The sequence below is a fragment of the Chinchilla lanigera genome, unplaced genomic scaffold (genome assembly GCF_000276665.1).
Source record: "Chinchilla lanigera isolate Chin_1 unplaced genomic scaffold, ChiLan1.0 scaffold00060, whole genome shotgun sequence".
In the NCBI taxonomy this organism is placed as follows: domain Eukaryota; kingdom Metazoa; phylum Chordata; class Mammalia; order Rodentia; family Chinchillidae; genus Chinchilla; species Chinchilla lanigera.
In genome coordinates, this window is record NW_004955461.1 from 1,677,002 (window position 1) to 1,695,430 (window position 18,429).

Here is an 18,429-nt window from a genome sequence, read left to right on the forward strand (position 1 = left end):
GGGACAGTGTTGTTATTAATGGGTAAGAATGCTAGGTGCATTAGACAGATTCACATTACAGATTTTCTACACCTAATCTGTGCAGTCTGCATTGGTAAACACATCCTAGAATATGAATAATGTTAGTATTAACCATTTACTATGGAGCTGTATTGTGTAAGCACTTTACCACCATTGTCTAATTTAACATTTCCATGAATCATTTAAGTAGATACTATTTCCTTCATTTTTCAGAACAGCCTAAAAAGCATAAAGAGTATAAAGATCTCTCTTAAGGTCATGCTGCTAGTAGAGCCAGATTTTAAAGTGTCCTATGTAGATGCAAAGAAAATTTCCCTTTCACCTTCTGATGGTTTAAAATTTGAGTCTCTGTAATAAATCAATAACAGGCAGATTAAGAAAAAAGAAGGTGCACAAATTTATGTGCACTCCTGAATATTGGAGTCTCACAAAGAATGTGACTCTCTGAAGGGGTAGATAGTTAAAGCATAAGCAGCATTTCAAGCTCCAGAAAGAAATAGGATTTTGGGGGCTTCTACACTTCCACAAGCTATGCAAGGATGAAGATAGGAAATGCCTGATAAACACAGGTTGTCTTATTATACAGAGAATGTCTCTCAGACAGCAGCTCTCAGAAAAATAGAGTATGTTAGTAGTTTTCCCTGGGAGTTCATCTCTGATGAGATTACAGTGCGAGGCCTAGGCCAAGTGAATTCCTTCTGGAGAAATTTCTCTTTGTTAGGCAGGGAGACTTCAGAGAAGGCAACTTCTTGTGCTCTGAGAAGGGAGAGAGATGTGCAGGAGGGCAGAGAGACCTTTGTTCTCTTTTAGTTCAAAGCATTCGGCCAGAAAACCACACATTGGGGGTATTATTTTATGGGTCTCCGTACCTAGCTCTGACTCAGAACCCATAATTCTGGTAACTGTGTAATATAGCTTCTTTCCCCTCCTCACTATTGGAAATTGAACCCAGTCCTTCACAGTGAGCAACATTTCCATTATTTTTGTATTATTTTTTAAAATTTTGAGACAGAGGTCAAGCTAAGTTGGTAAATTGACCAAGATGAGCTTGAACTTGCAATCTTCCTGCTCCAGCCTCACAGACTGCTGTGGTTTAGGTGAACACCACTATGTCTGGCTACAATATAACTTCTGAAGGAAAAAAATGAACCTGAAGATCATCTCTGCACAAGTAGAAGGCAAAACCAATGATTTACTTATCTTTCTTAGATCTAATTTCAAAAATCCACTCATATCATCCTTCAAATTCAATTCTATTCAGTCTAATCCTTGTCAATTCACAGATAAATAAAACTGAAGTTCAAGAAGATTACATTCTTCTAGCATGTGGCAGAGCTATAACTAGAATCCAGACAAGGGAAGTGACTATTTGTTAGCCTCCAACTGTTGTAAGAGCCTGTCTCAGATGATCCACCTTCCTGATTCCTTGGCCCCTGGTGCTATTTACACTAGAGGTTGGCAAACTTTTTCTGTCATTGTCCAGACAGTAAGTATTTTAGGCTTAGCGGTCCACACGGCATCTATCACAATTGCTCTGTTCTGCCTTGTCAGTGACAAAGTAGCCATGGATAACTCCTAAGCAAATGGGTGTGGTTGTGTTGCATGCAAACTTCATATACAAAAGTACATATGGGGTGAGCCAGCTTTGGCCCATAGACCACTACTCTCTGATCCTTGATCTATCCCCGGTAATGCATTTTGTTATTTTAGATTAGGCTGTACCTGAATCGTCACTAATAGCTTGGAATAAGGTTGATGAGAAATCACTATGGTATTTTCCAACTGGGTTTAATGGGAACTGAGTTAAAACATAGATTCCTGAATCCCATCTCTAGAGAATCTGGGCCAGAACATCTAAAGAAAAACCTCAGCATCTGTGTTTTTGGCCCTTACCTCTGATGCACAATGACGTTTGAAAACTGTCAGTGTACTATATCAGTACACTTACTAGTGTACCAGTGGATAACTAGGCAAAGAAATAATGCTAAATAAATCTGGGTAATTTCAATGTCACCCATGATTTCTGAATGGAATGTCCATTTCAGCTTGAAACATCACATCATTTCACCCTTCCCCCATCTACTCAGTCTGTCAGTTATAATCTGTCACTATCAGTATTCACTTCGTTGCTCACATTGTCCCAAATTTAGTCAGTGAGAGCTTATTAAAGTTAGTTTCTGTGTATTTTTGACATATCCTCATAATTTTTTAATATTCCCTTATTTTTTGACATATCAAAACATTTAGTCTCATCCTCTTTTTCTTTTGTCCTTCCTTGGAATTAACAGTTTTTTAATGTTCTCTATTTCCCTTTATCAAAGAATGGTATTTGCAATTACCATTCTCCGATATAGTATTAGATATGGGCATTAGATGTATTTGTCAGTCCTGAGGTCTTATTAATTCTAAGACTTCTTATAAGAGAGCAATGGGACACAGTGTAGGTACTTATCCGTGCAACACATACACATATTTGCATATCTACCTACATATATGTATATATGTATGACACACACACAGATGTGTTAAAAACTATGAGGCTATCTGATACTTTCAATTCCAATCCAGTACCACAAGATTTATTCTCACCTGCCTTTCTTGTTTGTAACATCTCTCTACAACAGTGAGAGGTCTGCATTTCGTCATCCACAATATAATCACTCACTCAATCCAAATGTGCACATGAACTTGCCTCTGCATTTCTTACTCATATCCCATGTGAATAGCAAGCATGTTAATGAGAACACAACATCAGTAGAGTGTTGTTTTTGCCTCTCCCCCGCAGTAGAGTCCAAACACTGCTTTCCAGGTCACTTAAGGCTCCTTCCACCCCATTTTCTATCTGTGTTATCTTTGTGTAGTGCAGTAGGATTCTCTTGTAATTATGTGTATCCCACTTATTTCTCCTGTCCCCTGCACTCTGCTTGATTTCAACTGTTCAATGACTTTGTGAGTGTGGATAATTTACCAGTGTAGAAGAGTCAGAGTTAGAACAAAAGTTTACTCAGAGTGGTGTCTCCACTCTACCGTCACTGCGACTAACTTTCTTCCTGTGAGGCTTTCACCCATGCCCTGCTAGGATCCAGCTCTACTTCTGGTTTATGCACCCTGTATTTTTTCATGAATGAGCAGTCACATCCTTTGTTTCTCATGCCCTCTTCTTTCTTATATAAAGGAAAACATACTCTGCAGAAAGAATTTTTCTTTTTTCACATGAAAATAGATCTTTAAAGCTACTTCAGAAGAGTTCATGTATCTTCATTTATTTCCCAAATACATCATACTCTAATGTATAGATGTACCATGTTGTATATAACTACTTCCTAATGTAAGGGCGTTTAAGGTATGTCCAATAGATGGAAGTAAATAAATGTGTTGCAAATGAGGTGTGATCAAATATATTTTAAATTTGACTATAGTATATATTAGTTTGTTTATATTTAAAATATATTATAGCAAAAAAGACACTATTGCCTTTAACAACCTTCAGAATATTCCTCTTCTCTGAGACATACGTATCCTGTCATTCTTGTTACTTTCTGAAGGAATTCTGCAAGTCTGCTTTTCTGAATGTACTTATGAGTTGTGATTTAAAAAAAATACAGTGATTATTGCTGCCAAGCCCCTTCCAAAGGAGAGGCAAGTTTATACAAACACAGCGTGTCTTCATCTACCTTATTCAAAATATTTGACACTGTGTGACTTCTGCTTTTTCTCCCAAGTTGAAATGGCTGTGAAAGGTAAATATTTTCAATGATATTCAGGATGTTGAGGCGGCTGCAAGTATACAACTGAAAACACTCATGAAATAGGACTCCCAGGGGCTGGGGATTTAGCTCAGTGGCAAAGCGCCTGCCTGGCAAGCGCAAGGTCGTGAGTTCGGTTCCCGGTACCGGAGAAAAACCAAAAAAAAAAAAAAAAAAAAAAAAAAAGAAATAGGACTCCCAGAACTGCTTCAGAAAGTGAAAAGAAGGGTGAGGTAAGTGAGGGTTTTGAGGCAGGTTAATAGCAATATGACTTTTCTATAATAATTTTTAAAAATGTAAACACTTACCATGTTGCTGAATCATACCTTGTGCATTTCCATATTGTTGGGAATATCGTTCATGGGCAGCTTCTTAGAAGTATGGTGGCTGGGTCAAAACATATGTGCACATAATGTTTTGTTAAGTCCTACAAAATTTCCTTCTAGATAGGTCAAGCCAATTCATATTTCTATCAGCAATGCAGATGAGAAATCATTTTCCTCAAAAGTTCAGTGTGCATGAACTCAACCACATGGCTTCTGGGATATGGACACTTTCTCTGCAGTTTATTTTCTAGTGACATGTTCTCCTATTTTGTTGTTCTGTATGCCTAAGTCAACAGCTTATCAACTATAACCTTGGGCAAGGTACTTATCCAATTTAGGACTGCAAAATAGCAAAACAAATTTAAAACAATTTACAATGAGATTACATATCTAATGAGTATAGTACAGTACCTGACAATAGATGAGAGTGCAATGTGTTAAGTTTTCGATAAATACTTAGTGAAATAAAGAATTTTGTGTTATCTTTTTTTTTTTTTTTTTGGTTTTTCTCCAGTACCGGGAACCGAACTCACGACCTTGCACTTGCCAGGCAGGTGCTTTTGCCGCTGAGCTAAATCCCCAGCCCCATTTGTGTTATCTTTGCACAGCATAAATATCTACTGAAAAGTGGCCCTTCATTCTCATGGTGGTTCCATGTGTTTGTGCTTGGAAGATGTCAGGACACATCCTTAATTACTGTGGCTCCAATCATGATGCAACACCACTATGCAGAACTGTGATACACCTCAGTGTAGCTTATTGGCCAACAAGTATATTAATCCATCACCTTGTCTCCCTATAGCCACTAACCTAAGCATGAGATCTCATCTCCTATCTGGGCCTGGGCATCAATCTTCTAATCAATCTTCCTGTCTCTGGTCTTTCTCTTCTATTTTATTCTCAACACTACTGCCAGAGGATTCTCACTATAATCTGTTCCAAGTCACTTCTATGGTTGAAAGCATTTTTTGGCAGGGGGGTTGGAATCTACATTACTAATGGGCTTGCTTTTTAAATGTCTTAATTAGTACATGTTTGTAATACATAATAAATATATTCATTGTGGGGAATTTATATATATTATATATATCAGTATATATATATAGAGAGAGAGCTATTATTTTACTCCTTTTCCTTTCCCTTCCCTTCCCCTTCCTCCCCTCTCCCTCAATCCCTTGATCCTGGCCTACCTCCCAGTAATAGGTTTTAAAGCCTCTCATGTCTCCTGCAATTGTCTGGATATTCCTTGGGCGTTGGGCATGTTATTCCATTGACCTGAAATTCTCATTTTCATTTTTCAGCCTGGTGAAGTCTTTGTAAAATTATATCTTTAACACCACCCATTAAAGCTGTGATGGCCTCTCTGATAGCTTCCTACCCACTCCTGGCACTTGGAATAAACCTTGGTACTTTTATTTGTATCTGTCTTTCTGTCTTTATGGGCCCTTCCCTGACCTCACATTTGATGTACAAAATCTATGTTTGAATTACCCACCCTTCATCCAGTGCAGTATATAGGTATGTCTCACCATTGAGGACAGATGGGTTCTAAGATGCAACTGCAGCTCAAGTTCCTCGTGGAAAGTGGCACAGTGCTTGCACATAACCCAAGTACATCCTCCAATCAACTTTAAATCATCTCTATATCTCCTATACTATCTAATGTGATTCAAGTGCTACATGAATAGTTGTTTTACCGTATTGTTTAGAAAATCATGACAAGAAAAATTTCTCCATGTTCAGGAACATGCAGGTTTTTTTTCATTCTGCAGCTGGTTGGATCTGAGGACACAGAAAATCCCCAGAAACAAAGGGGCAACTGTATGTCCATGGTCTTGTCCTGTCAGCCTCCTTTGTCAGGCCTTCAGCAGTGCTGTTAATCACCTTGTTACCCTCAAGACCTTATCCAAAGCATGATCCATAGAGAGTAATCCACGTACCCTGCTAAGCATATCTGCTGTGGGTCATAAAGTCAGTTGGAAAAGAAACTCCAAATTCCTAAGGTAAAAGAATCAATTGTTCTCTTCACTGATGGGAAACACATGCGGATTCTCCAACAGGCTTTTCTTCTTTCCTCATCTCTTGGGCTGCATTCGGATTCCCAAAGCCAGGCTGATTGTACTGAAAATGACAGCATTGCTTTGTGCATGGTCTTAACAGGAGCCTGTCTGTGCCTCTTTAATATGAAGTGTCAGGGTTATTTTGGTCTTGCTAGTCCTGGTTTATTTTGGGTAGTCAGATGAACACTGATCCATGTGCCTTACACCAATGGTTCTCATATTTTTCCCTGCAGTGTTTGTCCTAGACTACATTTAAGAAGTTGTCAGACCAAGGCCTTTGTGCCTAGGAATAGAAACGGGGTCAGAAATCACTCCAGAGTCCGTCCTGATGTTTGCTTTCTTTCTCATCAGAAAGAGTGAGAAGATGGAGACTGCTTTTAAGAAAGTTTTCTTCTGTCTCCAACCCTATGTAGAAATTCAGTTTTATATAAAAAACCAAGAATTTAGCCATCATAGCAATGTGTGTGGTGGATTAACTAATGGTCATCTTGGAGCACCCAACTGAACTGAGTCAGCCTGGTTCTGGGTGTGGAAGGCCCATCTGAGGATTGTAGCCAACAGCATGAAAGGAGAACTGGAGTGGAGAATGATGTGCTGATGATTCTCCTGGAGAAGCTTTTCACGTTGGCTTTCCTGATATGAACTCAGCTGTTGTCATCTTCGCTGTCACTGAGGATAGCTGTGGTTCTCTTTGGGGGAGCTCTTGTCTTTACTCTGTCATTTCTTGACTCCAGTGCAGATCCCTTAGCCGACTGGCACAGATCCTTCATCCTGCTGGTGAAGACTTTCCAGCTTCCACCACTGACCTTTGGGCCTTCCCAGTGCAGATCCTTCATACAGACTTGGTTTTGTTTTTTTTCCCCATGTACTGGGAATCAAACTCACGACCTCATGTTTGCCAGGCAGGCGCTGTGCCACTGAGCTAAATACCCAGCCCCCCTTGATACAGACTTGCATGAGACATTACCACAAGCTCTAGGCCTCCAGCGTGACTCATGAAGGATCCAGGCCCTCAGTTGGATTCTTTGGATCTCTAGTGCATAGACAGATCTCTTGCACTTTTCTGCATTTGGTTTTTTGGGTGAATATTATAAAATAATGCTATAAATTACATGTCCTGTATTGAATCTGTTCCCTCACAAACCCTGACTACAATGTGCATATCAGGATTGCAGGAAAAAGAAAGTGCTTTGGAAACTGTTATGTGAGAAGAGTGATGTTTAAGGCAGAGAAAACGTGTGGGAACATGGTTGCTGTCTTCTACTATTATCTTGTCAGTTTGGCAGCAAATGTGTTCTGTTGCTTCTATAAGGTAAAATTACATCCCATGAATGGGTGGAAGTAGAAGGATGATTTTGGCTCAGATCAAGGGAAAGAGTATGTGTCTACCATGTTTAGACCTCCATGGTAGATATCTCATTTTGTATCATTACATCCCTGCACATTAAAGGTTATTGCATTGGTCTGCTTTCCATTACTGGGACAAAGTGCCTGACATACAAAACTGAAAAGAGGGGAAAGTTATTTTGGCTCACGGTTTCAGAGGTTCCAGGTAATGGTTGGCTGGTGCCCAGGGTGCAGTGTTATGGCAGAAGGGTGTAGTGGGAGAAAGCTGTGCACTTCCTGGCCGCCATGAAGCAAAGAGCAAAGGAAAGAGCTGAGGAAAGATCCAACCATGAAAAGCATCCCCCAGCGACCTGCTTCCTCCAAGCAGGGCTGTGCTCCTCACTTGTCACATGGGGGTCCAGCCATACATGATCATTCTTCAAGGACACTTCCTATTTAAACTGTAACAGTTATACCTATTTCACACATACAGAATCCAAATTGCAAAGGCTAGCCCGCCCCAGGTTGCTTTGCTTGTAGGGGCAGAGACAGACTGAGCCCAAGTCTCAGGAGACAAGAGGTAAGTGTTTTGCCTAAGCCTCTCTGCCTCTTGGATTTGCAGAGCTGAGCTGTTCCCTCAGCCCAGAGCATGCCGTGCACCAGTAGCCCTTCTTTCAGGGGAGATGTTCAGGAGGAACACGTAACCCTGGTAATTTCTGCACTGGGCAAAAGTTACACCTGGCAACCTTTAATACACCTTCCAAATGCTGGACTCCATGCTTCCCATTCAAGCAAAGGAGGAAACAAACCAACTGCACCTTAAGAGCTCCATGTTGTCTTCATATTTCTTTTCCATCCCTGCACCAACCAAGAACTCTGCTCTCTGTGGAGCAGCTCATAGCTCATCCTACCACAAAGATTCTAGTATCTCCTTTTTGTTTATGGGATAAATAATAAAATAAAATTTTAAAAATAAAATAAAATGGCATGTATAAGTGAGTCAAAGATAAACCATCAAGACACACTTCTCTTTCCACAATCTGCTTTTGCATTACTCAGAGACCACGTTAGCCCCTGTGCAGAGCCTCCTGGGAAGCTGTTCTGTTGTTCCTGTGTGCTGCCTTCTGCAGCTGGGCCTGCTCTCCTGCTGACGTGTGCTCCTCCCTGACAGGTCTATCTGGATCCTTCTAGTCTTTGCAAGGTCTCCTCAGGGACCCAGTGGAGGTGTTTTCTGCCCTTTGAAGCTAAGGAAGGTGGGAACACCTCCCACCCGCTCCTGGAACACACCACACCCTGTGCCGTGTAGACTGGTGTGTTCTCCTTCTCCTCACTGAATAATGGGCGTCCTAAGAGAACCATTCAGATCAGATTCACTCCTGTCTGTCCCCCTCGGATCCTGGGAGAACCTAGTGGATTGTTGGGCTCACCAAGATCTGTGCAGTTGGTAGTAGAATTGAGTCATCAAGTTGACTCCCAGAGCAAACCTATTTAGCAGGGAGTGATGGTTGGAGAATTTAAGGCTTACTGCAGTTTCCTTGGGAGGAAGAATGTGCTTTTCCTGTTAATTCTTACTTTAGTTTCTTAGTTTTTTTTTTTTTTTTTTAAAGTAAAAGCACTGTAAAAAAAAAAGAGAGAAAAAGCAGACATCTATTATCTTCATCAATTTGTGCACTCTCTTCTCTGGAGGAATTTGATTCATCTTTCATTTTTAACATGCCTATAATTATTTCCTTTTAGAGAATATCCATTTTGAGAAGAAAGTTCAGTCTCAGAGAGGTTAATAAACTCACCCAAGTAAATTGCAGGGCTGCCTAGACCCAAAGATTTTGCTTCTTGTGTTGTACTTTGCCTCTGGACCCTGCCAACAGCTCGGAAAATGAGTCAACACAGGAAGTCAAGTGGAATCTGGAGGAGCTACAACCGTGGCTTACACTTGTGGGGGGACATCTGGCCATAGGCTGGAAAAACCCGAAGCAGTAATTCCACTGCTCCTCGAAGTTAGCTGATTTCACCACTTAACAGTTTACCCTGAGCGCCATTCAGGCAGCATATTTGTTTATGTACTGACTTTTCTGAGTGTCTCTCGGGCAGGTGCTAATTCAACCAGTTGATTCTTGTTTGGATGAGATATACACTTATACCTGTTCATTTGTTTTATATCTCCTATTTTGGCATACTTTTAAATTTAAAACCTTGTATTTGCCTCTGATGTTTGTTTCTAGTGAAATCTAATAATACATTTTGGTTATTTCCTTTAATTAATTTGCATTTATTTTATTTACGAAAGAAAAACCCTATAATTTTGTGTTACAACCTATAAAAGTTCTTATCATAAGTACATTAGGTATAAGTTTTGTATTTCTCCAGAACTCAGTTCTATTCTTTTACAGTATGAAGTGGACATGTCTGGGACCCTGAGACTGAATAGGATGGAAGTGCCAGAAGATCTTCAGGAGAAGGACCTGAAGGGGAGAAATGTTAGCATATCAGGGAGGAAATGTCTGTATTATGAGATGGAAAGACAAAAAAGGCATCTCCTTACTGTCAGCTATTCATAGTACAGAAATGATAGGACTTGAAAGAAGAAATGAAACTAAAAAATTCCCAGGGTGGAAATGATGATAATACTTCCATGGGTGGTGTGTACAGAGGTGACCAACATCTTATCAGTGATCCTGTAATCAAAAAAGTGAGGAAAAACATATTATTATAAAATATTTATGCAACTTGTGGACTCAAAAATATGGGGTTCAATTATTATTTATTCAAAATAGGGGGGATTCATGCCGGGGATATAACACAGTGGCACAAATGCCTGCCTGGCAAGTGCAAGGTCCTGAGTTAGATTCTCAGCACCAAAAAAAAAGAGCCCAAAATAGGGGGGTTCAAAAATTAAAGGGATTCATTTACACCTTAGAGTAGGTCTCACAAATCAAATAATTGAAAAGTAGTGAAATGCCAACCAGGACATCCACCATCGATGTCTTCACCATTACTTTTAGTGGGCAGACATTTTATTGAAATCACACCATCTACAGAAAAAAAGAAAGGCCAGCATGACAGTGCAAAGTGTGTTCAAAGAAAAACAAGGATGCAAAAATAATTCAGAAAGAGAAAAATACCACCGTCCAGGTTGTAGCACTGTGTTATACATTGAGTGCTTTAAGATATACCATACACAGAAAAATCATTGAATACATTTGATAAAACTGTCATTTTTATATTTCCTGTTAGATTATCTTTTACAAATTAATGAAAAAAAATGCATCTTTTAAATTATCCTGTATGTAAGTAATTGCACTGGTATGTGGTTAAAAGAGTTTGGGAAGAATTTGACACTAAGAAATCCCTCCTACTTTGTTTCTGAAATAAATTCTGACAATTCAGGCCATCCCAGGTCTTGATGTTTAGTAATGAGCAGATTTTTGCAAAAAGTGTGCTAGAGGAGAATACATGAGTCCTACAGCTAAGGCTGTGCTTTTCAAAATCCCTTCCCCGTAGGCCAGGGCCTAGCCAGGCCTACTACTAGCTCGTGAGACCTAGAGAATGGGGCCTGAGCTCAAGCAGGCATTTGAAGCAGCATTTTTCTGGAAAATCCATTTCAGCTCTACTTATGACTTTGAATCATACTGGAGTCTTAAAAATTATCTTGAACTTCTTGGCCCTATGAAATATATATTTAAAAAGTCTTGATTTCCTCCCCACTGTATTGCTGAAATATTAGGTGAGGGTTTAGGAGTGATGTTTCACCTCATTGGAGAAGGAGTGGGTTGTGAACAAGTAGTGAGTAAAAATATACCTTAACTGACTGGTTAAACACTCATGAACTCACATTTTCATTATCTTTTAAGGCTTTTCTTCAGTTTTATCTCATCCTCCCTTTTTCTGTCCTTTACTCCTCAGAATGCAGACTTTGTTCCGATGCACCTCTCCTCGAAGCAGAACTTTCAGCTTGCTGTGCCTACCTCCGCTTCCTGTCTGCAGTGGCTTCACCATCTCTGCAGAAGAGCAGGGAGAAGCCTTGTATGGGGAGCTCTGCTACACTCCGCACCTTTCCCCTCTGCCAGCACAGACAGTTCATCTTTGCTGAGTACTGACTTACGACTTAAACAGGTCAAGCCAGAGTTACCTGGAGCTTCCCAATATGCCTCTGCCTTGCCCTTCTGCATCTTAGGATTGCCTCATCCTCTAAGAAAACAGGCCAGGGAACTCAGAATTTCCATGATTGACATCAACAATAAATATATACTAAATGATTCTGACCGAGAATGTTCCAGAGGGAGAGAAACCAGCATCCCTTCTCAATAGCACCAAGACCCAGTCTGTGTATCATTGCATGAGTAGACACCAAGCATTTCTGCATGCCTGTCTGTGTGCTGCAGTGGACAGGCATGAACAAGTCTGTCAGGGTCTCCATCAGTCATCATAATGCTTATAATCTATTGAGGGAAACTTAGGTAAGTAGTTACACGTATGTTTATCAAATGACGATGCTGTTAGGTATTATTGCAATGGTTGCCTGGGCAAGTATTTTTATATTGACATTGGAAATTAAGGAAAATGACAGAGAGATTGGCTTGACTTTATAGTTGTACTTACCCCAAGCTCTCACTAATTCCCAGAAGACAAAGTTGCAACCTTCCTTCCTGGTTGTAGGATCATCACAAAGAAGGAAATTAAGGTCATGAAGTGGAGGTAAAGTGGGGCTTGGGATTCAAACAAGGAAAGAACCAGGAAAGCAGTAGAGAAGGATCATCTATGACTAAGTTAATGTCTCTGAGTGATTGATTGGCTTAACTTCTGGGGACTGGAGAAACTTGGAGGCTGGAGTTTGCTTGATGTCTAGACTGCTTGGGTTCACACATGAGACTTGAGAAAATCTTTGAAAGTTGGTGCAGGGGGCAGAGTAAAAGGGATGCTCTTGATTAAAGAGCTGCTATCTAACTTGGGTAGATGGCCACATGGCCTCTCTATGAGGCTCAGAACTTTCAGGTGGACATCTAATGAGGGACGGAAAAGGATCTTTCCAGGTCATCAAAACAGGTAACTGAAAATCTCAGGGATGATGGAGGTAGAAGTCTTCTTTCCTGGCTAATTCATTGAATATTAGTAGTAAAAAGGTCCTAGAGATGATTCAAGATACTGCTTCTCATCCCTGGACCAAGCATTATCTGGGAACTTATAAAAATTAAGATATTCAGTATATAGATTTGGTGAGACAGAATTAAGACAATCTAAAGAGATGGGGATGAAGAATCTATATTTTTAGTTGTGTCGGCTGAATGCCAGGTGAAGGGAGTCCATGAGTGAGCCCCTTGTGGTGAATGCCATCAATCTGTGCATTATTTTAAATATAGTAATCATTTCTGGAATATTTCTCAGAAATTCATGGTTTCAATATTTTAATTTATGTAAATTTATGATTCCTGGAACCAGGTCAGAACACTTTGAAGCCTGTGCCTCTTTGGGAAGTTAAATGTCTACTCAGAATCTTGGAATGGGTATTCAGAGCAGACCCTTATTCCTCTGAGCAGTGTGTACACATGTGTGTGTGCATTTGCGTGTGTACACAACCATGCTCACACTGGTGCTTTCAGCAGTTGTTTCCTACGAGTGGATGGTTTGAGCCATGAGTCTCGTGTGTCATATTCTATGGACCGATGTGGGATCTCTGTTACATTTTGATTGCACAGATGTGAGACAGAGCACCATATATGATGAAGAGCTTTGTTCCTTGTCATGAACTGTATATCTAAGAGAACATTATTTGAAACCATGGCTTTTATGGAGTTATTAGAGACAGGCTTTCATTGATTTCATCAACAAATATTTAGTTAGCACCTACTACATGCCAGACATTTTACTATGTTCATTCTAGAGATTCAGAGATTACTAAGACCTGATTAATAACCACAGAGGCCTTATATTTTAGTTGGAACAACAGTCAAGTGCAGAGATTGCTGCTCCAATACAATGTGATAACGAATTTGTATTTCATTCTCTTGCTGCCCGCAGTGTCTGGCACTTACCAGGTGCTCAAATGTGGTGGGTCCCCTGAAGGTACACTGTGCTAGCACCAAAAGATCTAGCAATCTTTCCAGTCTCCTATTCCCCATGGGCCTTTTGGCTATTGGTTTAGTGTCCATTGCTCCTTGAGGTAGGACTCCTATATTTTGATGCAGTCATACATGTACTGTTTCCGTGGATCTATGATCAGGGTGACCAGCTTATCAAAACTGAGCTTCTACAACAAAGGAGTAACAATTCTGAACTGATACACTCTTTTTTTTCTTCAAAATTGGTATGTGTTTTCTTTTATGAAACACCAAAAATAATATGAAAGTTTTGAAAAGTCATTCAGTTTTTTGCATTTATTATATTTCTGTGCACAAGGAATATACTCAGTGTTTTCCATAAATGATCTTAATTTTTAAAAAATTATGTGATATTTTTATTATCTCCACTTTACAAAAGGAAAAGTTGAAGTGTAGACAGCTGAACTAACTTACCAAGTACAGGACTATAAAATAATGGTCAGACTCAAATTCAAATTTATCTAATTCCGAAGGTCACAGTTTTAAAAAATCTGTTTCTCTATCTCCTTCTCTGTCTCTCTGCCCATATCTATCTATCTATCTATCTATCTATCTATCTATCTATCTACCTATCTATCTATCATGTATCTATCTATCAATCACCTATCTATCATCTGTCATCTATCTATCTATCTATCTATCTATCTATCTATCTATCTATCTATCATCTATCATCTATCCATCCATCATTTATCTATGTGGCTTCAAGATAAATGTTTATGTATATATGTATGGAACATTTAAGTAATATTTGATTTTTAAATATATGTTATATTCTCTTTGTAAAGATTTTGGTTTGTCCTCAGACATATAACAAGTATTTCTTGAGGTTGTGCTTGATATCGTGGTGAACAATGGAGATGCAATATTGAAGGTCCATACCTAGTCTAATCCAACAAGGCAGTTTCAAAAATCAAATTAAATAATTGCAATTCTGTGATTGCTGCAAAAGATGTCTCACTTCTCTTAATACTGGGAGATGCTGGAGAACAATGTGAGATGCTAACTCCTACAGCAGTATTTACAGAGATCTTGGATCTGGGACATAGATAAAAGTCATGTATAAGGGACACAAAATAACACCACAGCCACCACCTCCTCCCATTTCTCCTAGAGCACACGGTCAATGTGAAGTGAGTAAGTCACACGAACTGGAAAATAAAGCATGAGATTTAGACAGAGAGAAAAATGAGTTTGTCTCTGAGGGCAAAGCTTCTATTGTTTCCTGGGATCAATGACATTGATTCTGCTCCATGGCACATAAAAACAGTGGCTTTGAGATGCAGATGTTGACTAGCAGCAAAAGGCTGAGGATGGCAACTGTGGTAATGAGAGAAAGATGCTGGAGGTTTGTGTATTGATAGGAAGACTTTGATTTATCTCTGTCCATCCACCCTCAGAGTTTGGAGCAATTGTTCACATAGCTCTTTAAACAGGAAGTCTAGTAAAGATGCAAAAACTATATTTGGGGCTTCAGGACCAATTATTGGTGTCTGGATTGAGAGGGGGGAAAGGGACTAGATGTAACGACCAGAGACCTATGTCCCCCACTTAGTGGGCCTTACCCTTGAACTTGTATCAATTAACTGTTTCCATGATTTCCCTATACAATAGCCGCAAGTGGATGGGAGCTACTTAGTTCAAGTGTCTTCTGAACACTGGGTGGAGCTGCATGATGTACACTGTGCTCAGCTGGCAGGGCCTCTGGTCTTAGTCTGAGTGGGGAAAGCTCACGCACCTATGCTTGCCACATGATCACGTACACTTGTTGGACCCAGATAAAGTCCACAAGTCTTTCATTTTTCTCCTGTCCTAGTGACCTGTTTCATAACAATATTAAAAGTGGCCAAGTGAGTTCCAAGCTTTGCTCACTCTACCTGCTGATACCCCTCTGTAGTGTGCAGAAGCAGGGTAGGGGGTGAGCTAGAGTTGTGTGCCCTACCCTAGGTTTCTTACTAGATATAAGAAAGAGAAAAGAACCTAGCTATACTAATATAGTAACATTTGTATGAATAGGCATGTCGTAAATTCTTATATTGTGTAAGGATATATTGAGATATATAGATAGATGACAGATATAGATACAGATAGAGATACATAGATAGATATTTGTTTTGTTTTGTTTGCTTTTTGAGATAGGGTCTTGCTATGTAGTTCAGACTGAACTTAAACTCACTACGTAGCCCAGGCTGCCCTCGAATTTGAGGTGTTCCTCCTGCCTCAACCTCCTGAATGCTGGGATTATAGATATGCACCATTATACCTGGCTATATAAATAAAAAGTATATCAATTTTTCCATGATTCATTTCTGAATTATGATCTCCCTGGGATGTAGTTGACCTTCTGGGTCTTATTGTAAGGAAAATTTGGATCCAAAAAAATGTTTTCTTTTTTGTTGTTTTTTTCCAGTACCAACAATAAGTTTTTTGAAGATTATTTTGGTGTAATCAAATATGTACAAATGTGAGCATGTGCATACATGAAGTCATCTTGGAAAATCAGGTTAATTAAAATTTTTTCTCAATAAAGCTCTAATTCTTGCCTCCATGTTTTTAACAGTATTATTGAGATAAAATTTACATATCATACAACTTACTCTCTTAAAGTGTATAATCCCATGGCTTTTAATATACTCAGAGTTTAGCAATCATCACTACAATAAAATCTAGAACACTTTCATTAGCTAGAAAGGAAGCTCTGTACTCTTCAGCTACAGCTCTGAAGCCCCCCCTTTGATGCAAAGTTTCTGATAACTTTCAAAAGATATTTCTATTTCTATGCTTCACCAGAGTATTAGAGATAAGTGCGTTATAGCACTTACTACATTCAGGGCTGTTATTTGGTTCCTTTTTTGTCTCTTCTGTGCATTTGTAACATCCTGGAAGATAAAACATTGTGTTTTATTGAATTTTATGTGTTTACTGTCTGCCCAATGCCTGTCACATGTTGAGGTTCAGAGAGAGGAGGAAGAAAAGGAAGAGAAAAGAAGGAAGGAAAGAAGGAAGGCAGGCAGGAAGGCAGGAAGGAAGGGAAGGAGTGAGGAAGGGAGGAGGGAGGAAGGAAAGAAGGGAAGAGAGAGGAGGGAAAGAGGAAGAAAGAAAAAGAAAGAAAGAAAGAAAGAAAGAAAGAAAGAAAGAAAGAAAGAAAGAAAGATAAAAGTAGAAAAGGAAAAAAAGAAAGGAGGGGGGAAAGGCAAGACGAGGAAGAATAAATTTGGGTTTAGACTGCAGCAATGACCCAAAGCAAATATCTTTACAAATTACTTTGGTAAATATTCATCAGACAAATATAGTGCTTTTCAAGGAAAAAAATCTTATGTTTCAAACAGATTTTGTCTTTTTCTTAAATTAGCAGTATTCTGAAGATATTTGGTGTAGAATCTCCACAAGTTTCTTCTTTTAGATCATCCTTCTTTGCTTGTATGAATTAAGATACATGTTGGGCTGCTATCACAGTAAAACACAAACTAAAAGTGATTCAAACAAATCGGAAACTTACTTTTCTCTGATGTAACGATTGCCGCGTGGATGGTTCAGAGCTAGAGGGGAAGCCTTGCCTGACAAGATCATCTAAGCTTGTCTTGTACTTCTTCTTCATGGGGTCACCTCTCACTGAGCTGTCCAGGAAGACTCTTCCTTATTTGCATATTCCAGGTAATTGAAAGGCAGGGAATATAGGCTTGTGGTTCATAAACTGGAAGTCACATGCATTATTTCTGAATGCATCTATCAACTGAATTAATCATGTGGCCATACCTATCCACACAGGGGCTGTAAAATAGACTATTCGGGTTGCCTTGCATCCAACTGTAAGTTGAGTCTTGCAAGGGACTCTTTCTGAAGGAAGAAGCGGGGAGGGGTGTTAGGAGAAAGCTAGCTTGTGTTCCAAATTGATTTCACAATAGGCCGTATGAAACTGAGTTCCTCATTAACTTACCTTGTGTTCAGTTTTGTGTATTAACAGACCTCGAGACTGGAAACCTTTGATATTTAGGCATATTTTGCTATATTCTCTATATTCAGATATGTTTTATGGCATTTAAAAGAAAATGGCACATTTACAGCATTGTTTTCTACTTTTGTAAATGCAATTCTATTTTTTTCTCAATTACAGAAAAAGTGGATTTTTTGAGATAGCCAGGAAAACTTTCATCCACTTACAGTATTGTTTCTAGGAGAAAATGGCTATGAATTCTTAAAAGGATTGGACAGAGAACTGTAGTTTTGGAACTAAATCCACCTGAAATGCTAAATTCTCTGAGGTTTTCACATGTGAAGTAGCAGCTGGGATTTGCTGGGATGTTTTGACAGAATAAATAAAATTGATAAATCCTTAGCCAACCTTATCAAGAAAAGGAAGGGAAATACTCAAATTCATGCATTGACGAATGATAAGGGTACATTCTCTACAAATCCTGTGCAAATTCAGAAGATCATCAATACCTACTTCAAAATTCTTTACTCTCATAGGATGGAAAACACAGAAGAGATGGACAGACTCCTAGATACATATGAATTACCAAATCTGAATCAAGAAAATATAAACATCCTGAATAACCCAATATCAGTTAATGAGATTGAAAATGTAATTAAAAGCATATTAACAAAGAAAAGCCCAGGTCCTGATGGATTCACTGCTAAATTCTACAGGAAATTTAGAGAAGATCAAATGCCAAACTCTTCAAACTTTTTTTTTTTTTAAATTTTTTATTTTAAAGAATAAAAGAAGGATAACATAATAATAGGGAAGACCCAGCAAATTACAGACAAAATGGTAGGAAATTATCAATGGTTATCGTTTTACGTATTATTATCTATAAAATAGTTTCTCAGGAAAACAAATAGACAAATAATA

The 18,429-nt window shown here is 39.0% G+C and overlaps 1 long non-coding RNA gene across 1 annotated transcript in view; it reads left to right on the plus strand.

Moving 5' to 3' along the window:
- Nucleotides 1–18,429, plus strand: part of LOC106150034 — a 47,009-nt gene that overhangs the window by 17,789 nt on the left and 10,791 nt on the right. The window contains exon 2 of the long non-coding RNA XR_001236573.1: nucleotides 11,383–11,936. This is a non-coding gene — a long non-coding RNA (uncharacterized LOC106150034). The remainder of the gene's footprint in view (nucleotides 1–11,382; nucleotides 11,937–18,429) is intronic.